General features: G+C 48.5%; 1 pseudogene; it reads right to left on the bottom strand.

The window, feature by feature from the left end:
- Positions 1-5,156: 5,156 nt before the first annotated feature.
- Positions 5,157-6,137, bottom strand: LOC129081894 (PIN2/TERF1-interacting telomerase inhibitor 1-like; annotated as a pseudogene).
- Positions 6,138-8,813: the final 2,676 nt, after the last annotated feature.

Raw genomic sequence — 8,813 nt, forward strand, 5'->3', positions numbered from 1 at the left:
GCTACGTCACCAGGGCCCTAGGATAGTTTTTAATATGTCCCTTCTGGCCCTCACTGCCTTTCCCTCTCTGCCGAAGAGCCAGGTTGACTCCGTAAGCGGCAGTCCTGGGCCTCCTGTCACGGGACAGCGGACAGCCTCAGCCGGGGCTGTGCAATGCTGCCGGTGAGCTCTGCTCTGATTCTTCCCCTTGCTTCTCTGGCCACACTCATCTTTCTCAGGTCAAATCCATCCAGTGCTAAGTGCATTGGAGACACTACTCTGTCTGTATTCATCCCACCTCCATCCTGACACCTAGGCAGGTAATGTGGATGCCCTTGGCCTGATTCCCCTGCTCAAGCCCCCATATCATCCAAGAGAAGTTTCCTATATACAAACTGTGGGGGGCTGGGAGGGGTGGCGCGAGGGACTTTTGGTCTGAGGGAAGGGCCCGAGTGCCAGCCCCTCTTCTGCCTGCCGGGACCCTGGCCATTCTCCTTTCAAGACAAGAGCTGCATGAAAAGAGCAATTCTCTTTGGGGAGCTCTGATTTTGAGTGTAGCTGAAGGTAACTCTCAAGTGGACATCTTCTGCCTAGACTTCTGTCCTGAGACTGTTTAAAGGTAAACTGTCCTGAGCCTGTTCTTTCTTTGTTGTGCAATCAGGAAAATATCTAGGATCCATTTGGAATCTTGGTCCAATTGGACAAAGGTGAGGAAAAGGACTGACCCAAATAAGGAGCTAGTTTGGACCATGGAAACCCATGAATTGGGGTCTTTTCCAAAGTGGGAGTTGAGAATGAGTGTCTCAGAATTTCTGGCTCAGGATGATTGCCTTGAACACACACTGTGTCCATCTTGCACACATCAACTTGATCATTCTTACCATCTTGATGTCCTTGTTACAATATTGCAAGGAGCTTTTTTTTTTTTTTTTTTGGTATCATTGAAACACACCCATGTATATTATTCTCTCTTTGCCTGGCCTCTCTATGCGGAGACCTTTCTGTGTTCCTGCCTCCCTGCCTCCGAGAATGGAGGGGATTTAGTTTCCACCAGGGCCCCACAGTGGAGTCAGAAGAATGAATCACCAGCAGGGTCAGCACCCAGGGATGAAAAGCCATGAACTTTTCCAAGCTGGGGTTTGTGATCAAAGGGAGACAGGAGATGTGTTTTCAGATTACATAAGAGTCTGGGCTTATAATTTTGAAGGTATTAGCAAAAAAAAATTGGAGCTATTGCCCAGTACATAAACTGGATGGGGAGTGTATGGTGGAAGGGGAAGTGAGCAAGAGAGGGAGGGAGAGAGAGAGAGAGGGGGGAAGGAAGGGAGGAGAAAAGGAGAGGGAAAGAGAGAGAAGAGAAGCAAAGCAAAGAGAAGAGGGGAGGGATTTAGAGGGTTGGAGGGAGAGGGAGGATAAGAGATGTTCGTGGGAACTGTCCACGGAGCCAGGCAAAGAGGCGTCGAGGTCAGGTGCCTGGGGGGCAATGGACAAGAAGCATTGGCCCAGGTCTCAGCCGAAAGCCCGAAGCTCGGGACACTCGCTTGGCTCTAAGGGCCTGTTGTCATGGTCTCGGCTCCACCTCCCCAGTGACACGCCAAACCAGCTCCAGGACACGCAGGGCCCCGCTCAGGCACGTGTGGGCTGTGTGGAGTGCACCCAGAGGAAGCCGGCACGAGCGTCTTCCACTCACAAATGTCCTACCTCCCTTCCATTCTCTCCACGTATCTGCCGCCTCTGAAAGCCAGGGCCTGCGGCGTCCTGGGCTGGTGCAGCCTCCCTTAGCAGGTGGAAAATGGACACAGAAATGTCTCGCCTGTCGCTGTTGGTCGCCATTAACAAAGGAAAGTGGGAACTGAGATCCACATGACCTAGCACTGGACGCCTTGTCGGGTATGCTGCTGTTGTCGGGATATCTGTGGTCAATTTCCGGGGCATTTTCTCCTAATCTTCCCTCCGTGTGCCAGTGGAGATCTTGTGTATACTGACAACTACTTTAGAATTAGTTCAGGGATTTAATTTCAATATTTTAGCTTCACCGCAAAAATAAAATATTTGCCTTAAATGATCACAGAGCAAGGATTTTAGGTGCTGTGGTAGGGAAATAAATGGTTTTATTTAGTAAAGTTATTTCAAATAAAATATAATTGTTTTCTATCCCACTTTTATTTTTTCTAATTTTCTTTTTAGATCCTTATCCAAGGATATGATTATTGATTTTAGAGAAAAAAGGGGGAGAGAGAGGAACATTGATGTCAGAGAGAAACATCGATTGGTTGCCTCTCATACAAGCCCTGACTGGGGATTGAACTCGCAACCTAGTCAGGTGCCCCAACAGGGAATCGAACCCACAAACTCTCAGTGCACGGGACAATGCTCCTACTGTGCCATCAGGCCAGGGTTATCCTGCCTACAAATGGTCTTATAGAGAAAACCTCTGTGTGATTAAGACCAAACAAACTTTTTGAAAGTGCTTTATGTGCTCGGAAGGCAGATTGTTCATATCAAGAGAAACTCCAGTAAATGCCTGGACTGCCGTCGCCCCGTTGAACGGAGGAGGTCGCGAGGCCCGGGTGCTCTGCCTGGGTTTTTCCGCTCTCAGTTCTCAGCCTGGTGTCGCCATCCTAGAGTCACAAAGGACCCCTCCAAGGAGAAAGCACTCACTTGAAAGTTAAAAGAATGCCATCCTGTCGTCCAGAGTCGCTGAGTGCAGTCTCTTCCCAGCATCTAGTCGCTAAAAATCTCATTATCCCCTTGTGTAAAGTGTAACCTTTTGCATGCATTGTTCACTTACACTGACTCATTCTGGTTGGTGGAAAAAGTCTCATCTTATCTTGTAAAACACATTTCAGCCAAGAGCACCCAGCACATTGAGGCCTCATTTACATAATTTCCCAGAGCGATGAGAATCCATAAAAGACTCTTAAAAGGCCCACGGGAAGATTGCTGAATAAGGGAAACCATCAGGGCGATTATTACGGCCATCAACAACGTCGCCATGACTGCAACTTCATAAACAACGCATTAGTTATGAGGAAAGAGTGAAGAGAGGGAACATAGAAAATGGAGCCATTTTAACCAAGCTGCTAAAATCATTAAAATGATAAATGGGGCGAAAAGAAGAGACTCCATTCTTTTTCTAACTAGTTTGGAAGCAAATTTTTTAAACCGCCCAGTCCTGCCTCAACGCCTGGGTGTATCTCTGGACCTCCAGGTAGCCCTCCAATTAACCCCTGAAGGACTCAGCTACACATCCACTTGGCATCTGTCATCCCGACCGCGGGGACAGGAGCAGGCTTCGCGGCCCCCTTCTGTGAACCACCTGGCATCCAGCATCCTGACTGCCCGACATCAGGCTGGGAATTCTCGAGAATGCAGCGAGGAGGCAGGAGAAGGCACAGGAGGGATCCATGGGGGTGGAAGGAGACCTGACGTGGGGTGGCGAGCACACAATACAACGTACAAATGGTGTATTAAAGACGTGTTCATATGACTCCTCTATAATTATATTAACTAATGTCACCCCAATCAATTCAAGAAAAATAGAATGTACTTTTTACTATATGAACTTTTCACTTTTCTTTTTTCTTTGGAATTCTTCTGGGTTTTTGCTTAGCTGTGTTCCCAGTTTACAAACTCCAAAATCCTTGAATAACCTCTGTCATTTATTACCAGCAAAATCTTCAAACTGTGCTGTGACCCAGCCCCGGCCCCCAACTCTTCAGCCAGAATAACAGGACAGGCTTTGTCCACTCCGGCCTCAGCACCCCTCCCCCTCCTGGGGGACCACCCTGTTCCCACATGGGGACCGAGTCCACTGTCCTCAGGACCTGGCCTGGCCTGCAGCAGAAAAACAGCTTTTGATGTCTTAACCTAGGTCCTTTCACAACAAAATAGTAGTAATCATTACGTACCACGTGCAGTGCGCAGACAAGCAGGAGACGAAAACGCAAAGAGGCTGTTGTCCCTCTACTCTGAGAAAATTATTTTTAATACCTTGAGATTATCAGCATTTCTTATAGTTTCCCTGAGAGTAAAAGTCCTTTTATTCTGGGAAATTTTCTGGGTCAAATAAATCTGGGAAATTCTCATTAAACTCACTGAAGCTTCCCACAGGAACCCGATTTTCCTCATTCTAAAAGTCGTTTGACTACAACAACTTTTCCTGTTGAAACTTTTCATGAAACTTTTATTCTGTGAGATACGCTTTGCAGAATTACTGCTGGCGGCTGCCCCAAAGGCTGCCTCTGTCCCGGGTGGGCACCTGGCTGTCCCCGTGGAGGCAGAGAACACGGGGGCCCCCAAGGGCCCGGGCCGCGTGGCTGCCCTGGGGGGCCGCGGTTCCGTCTTCCGGCCGTAGCCTCTGTAGGGTGCAGCTGCGTCTTGTCTTTGTGACATCCATGCCCTTGCCAGCCTCTGGCCACAGGTTTACTTCAGGAGAATCATCACACTTGAAATGTGATATACAATGGACGCGAGACACAGGGAGACTGAATCTGCTTTAAATATTGTTACACACCTGAGATTTACCTGACAGAGACACCTTAGCGCACTGACTCACTTGTCACGTCCCTGAACGGCGGCGAGCGGGGGTGCTACCTCCGGCCTCGGGCCTCGGTCTTCAGAGCAAGGGCGGGCGCACCTGGAGGACGGCCTCACATAGAGCTTCGGTGCAGCCGTCAAGAGACACTGGAACTCGCTCTCTCTCAAAGTCATCTCTTCCACTGACGCGCTTCGGGGCCTCTCGTGGCATTTTGACCACAAGACGCAGCCATATAAATAAATCTCTTCTTGTTCTACCTACCTTGCTCTCCTTCCCATGATATTTTTGAAGAAAATATAAGAATTGGTTAAACTGGCAAACAAAAGTAAACTAATATTTTATTATTAATTGGGACTTGGTTTCCAAGCCTCAAAACAAAAGTCCAGTAAACGAGGTTGAACTCGACAGGAAATTCCTTTATTTTTCAGAGTCTATCAAGAAATGTATTTGTTTCTGAAAGCCACGATTGGGACTTTCACAGTTGTCCTGGGAAGGTGATATGGGAAACGTGTGGCGAGAGGGCGAGACCCGGGCCTGTCGAACGGTGTGCACAGGCTCTGGGGCGAGCTCTGCTCCGACTCCAGGCCACGCTGCCTGCTGGCGGTGCCCTGACGCCCGGCGGGTGCAAGGCCCTGGCTCAAGAGAGTGTATTTGGAATCTTCTTTTTCTTCTTTTTCATTAGTGTTTCATCTAGTGCATCATCCACTGCTGCCTAAACTTGCTTTTGCAGCTTTTTTTTTCTCTCTTTATTTGGAGGGGGGGTGTTTTGGTGGTAAGTCCTGGTCATCCAGGGGCCTCCCAAATCCTCCGCATTCTCAGCAGAAGCCTCAGAATTCTCATCCCAGTGAGAATCTCCGAGCTGCTACTCAACGTGCTCTCTCTTTTTGTTGGTCTTAGGTTGGGTATTATTCTCCGCATTTTACCTTTTGCTCCTTCCTCCCTCCCTCCTTCCCTCCCTCCCTTCCTTCCTTTCTTTCTTCTTCTATCCTCTTTTCCTGTCCGTCTGGGTCTCTGGAAGGTCAGGCCACACGGCCATGACCCGTGGCTTGTTCTTTGGCTCTGCCCTCTGCTTGGCAAAGTCCTCCTGGACGGTGCAGGCACTGGTGGTGGTAGGGGAGGGCTCACTCCCACCTGGAGAAGGATGGGAATCTTCCTCGTGGGTCTTACTGTGTTTTTGCTCCCAAATACATCATGATCCGTTTTGCTCCAACATGATAGATCCTTCCCTTTTGTGAATTTCCTATAATGAACACGATTTTGGGAGACTGGACTCTTCTTCAAGGCTGAAGGATTTCTTTTCCTTGTTGTCTGAGGAGGATTCTGCTCTTCCTGGTCTAGGGCAAGTGCTCAGTTCAGCCAGAAGCTGGTTAAAAACATCCTGATGAGCAATGAAGTGGTCTTCACTACTGATCATAACACTGAGTCCCAGGTGTTGTTTTCGACTTGGACTTCAATGCGACCTGCGGCTCCTTGCCCTTGAGCCCCACGCCCTCTCTTTAGGCTGCCCCAGCTTCTCCCGCGTCCCCTGGCTGAACTTGGAATCATCATTGCTCCACGTGCTGCCTCTCGGACCCACAGCCCACTTCTACTTCTGCCGATGCCCAGCCACCAAAGACATGTCACAGAGCCCGTGACACTGTGGGCCACCAGACCAGAGCACCTGGAGCTGCAGGGCCGGCAGCTAGTGGATAAATCGGAACCACCCGACACACAGGCCAGCAGAACGGCGGCAGCCTCAGTGGCGACTTACGAGTAAGTGGCACATGGGCAGCTTGGAGCCCAGAGCCGGAGGCTGGGCAGCTTGCCCCTGTCTGCGCACTCGTGGCTCGTGCACAGAGCTTCCCACCTGGCCCATGCAGAGTTTCCACTGCAGCCACAGGAAACAGAGCCAAGGAACAAGAGCCCTTGTACATGGGCCGTGCCCAGTGCAAGAAAGACCAAGTCTGGTTGTTCTGTAAGAGTGTTAGAAACGAGACAACAAGGCCAAAGTGCAGCTGCTTGTGCTGAGCCCCTCGTTTCCAAATGGAGACTTGACTTAATGACAGTTCGAGCTCTTCCAGAAGTGAAATCTCAAACCAGGCCGCCAGGGATTGCCTGATCAGCACGAGTCAGGTGATCAGCCTGAGAGACCTCTGCCGCCCCTTAAAAAAAAAAAAAAAGGTGATATTGTTATAATCAATCCACTTTTCATTCTAGTGTAACCTTCTTCTACTTACTCCCTTCTGCCTATAAGAGTATTTCATTTTGTAAAGCTCCTCGGAGCTTTTTTCTGTTTGCTAGATTGGATACTGCCCAATTCATGCATCCCTGAATAAAGCCAATAAGACCTTTAAAATTTGCCCAGTTGATTTTGTAACAAGAGGAAGTAACATTCAGAGAAAAAAATTGTCTGGCCCCTGGATACACTGCAGCCACATGAAGAGATAAGAAAGAAGAGGAAAGAAAAGAATAGAAAAGTGAAACACATGCCGTATCCTCCTGTGTTTTCTCTGAAAATGAACCCTGGGCATTATGGCTGAGGATTCATTGACCTAGAACTTGGAATTTCCTGCCCTTGATTCTGACTGTCTAGTTACCATTGTTGCCCCAACCTTGCCTTTGTAAAATGATGCCCATTTTCTCGTGCTCTTGGCGTCTATGAGTCACAGCCTGAAAAGACCACTGTGGGGTGGCTCCTCTCTGTTCTACAACATCCGCACCCTCAGCTGGGAGAACTTGAAGGCTGGTGGCAACTTGGGAGCTGGGGTCTAAAACACTGAGGGTTCCCTCATTCACATGCAGTGACACTGGTCGTTGGCCGGGACCTTGGCGGGCACTGGGGCCAAGAACCTCTCTGTGGCCTCGCCATTTGGCTGCTCGAGCTCCTTTACATTGTGGTGGCTGGTTTCCGAGAGCCAACGTTCCAGGAGAACCAGGCTAAAGCTGCCTCACCTTTAAGTGCCAGCCTCAACATCGAATTGTGCCACTTTCATTGCATCCATTGGTCAAGGTGACCACAAAGACCCCAGGTGTGAGGGGAGGCACAAGGACATCATCTTCCCGTGACTGGGGTGCCAAAACTGCCACGTGAGAAGAATGTGTGGGATGGGAGTTGTTGTAACAGCCATTGCCGGGCTGGTCCTGGGGCAGTAATGGTGCATGTGGAGGGCGGGAGGGGTGTTAGAACAGAGGGCGGAAAGAGGACACTAGCAAGTCTAGTGTCTCCTAGATGCTCACTGCTACTGACCCCTGTGCCTGGCACCCACTGTGAGTTCCGTCTCTGGGCTAAAATATGCAGCCTCAGGTGCAGCAAGTTACTGAGCTGTTGTTGGCTGTTGACGTCAGTCGTGAACTGTTTGCCTGGGTTGTTGGTCATACAGGCAGACCTCAAGGTTGTGCAGGTTCAGTCCCAGACTGTCACGATAAAGTGAGTCTCACAGTAAAATGAGGTGCTATCTTTTTGCTGGTGGAGGGTGTTGCCTTCTATTTGTAAAAAAAAAAGAAACTCAAGATCTGCCAAGTGCACTAAAGCGAAGCATAATAAAATGAGGCAGACTTGTATTAGAGAGCAGGCAGGAGGGCTGAGAATAGAGACAGGTAAACTGTCCTTTGGCAAAGGCTTTGGAAGTCACTTGGTCTCTATATCCCTGCAGGGTAAACTCTGAGAGGACTGGAGATTAAAAAAAAAAAAAAGTGGAAAACTAACTTGAAGAAGAGGAAGAAGGAAGGTACTGACCACAATTAGCTTGCTCCACAATTTAACCTTTGTCAGTTTTTCCAAGTGAGCGTTTATTAATGAAAGAATGAAATGTTACACAGAGAGGTCATTTCCTGTCACCTGTTCCCCAATAAAATTAGAATTGCCCTATGATTTTTTTCTTACAAAACTCTGTTTTGTTTTGTAAGAAAACAGTTTTGTAAGAAAAGAGGTTTGTTGTTTTGTTTTGTTTTTCTTCAAGGCCAAGACCATGATTTCTAATTATGTATTTTTTCATGTTTCTCTCCCCAGTTACAATGTAAATTTCTTGAGGACATATGCTGCCTCTGTTTTATTCACCACCACATCCCCAGCCCCAAACACAGATGTGTATTTTTTAAAGTACTAAGGGAAGGAAGGAAGGAAGAAAGGAAGGAAGGAAGGGAGGGAGGAAGGAAGAGAGGAAGGAAGGGAGGGAGGAAGGACGGAAGGATAGAGCTCCTCCATATATTTTTAGCAGTATTAAAATATTGCAAAAAATATTTCATTTCTGGAAATTGACCAAGAAGATGGGGGCACACCTACACACACACACACACACACACACACACACACACA

This window comes from Pteronotus mesoamericanus, unplaced genomic scaffold (genome assembly GCF_021234165.1).
Source record: "Pteronotus mesoamericanus isolate MK-2021 breed Mesoamerican mustached bat unplaced genomic scaffold, CSHL_Meso_final contig_123, whole genome shotgun sequence".
Taxonomy (NCBI): domain Eukaryota; kingdom Metazoa; phylum Chordata; class Mammalia; order Chiroptera; family Mormoopidae; genus Pteronotus; species Pteronotus mesoamericanus.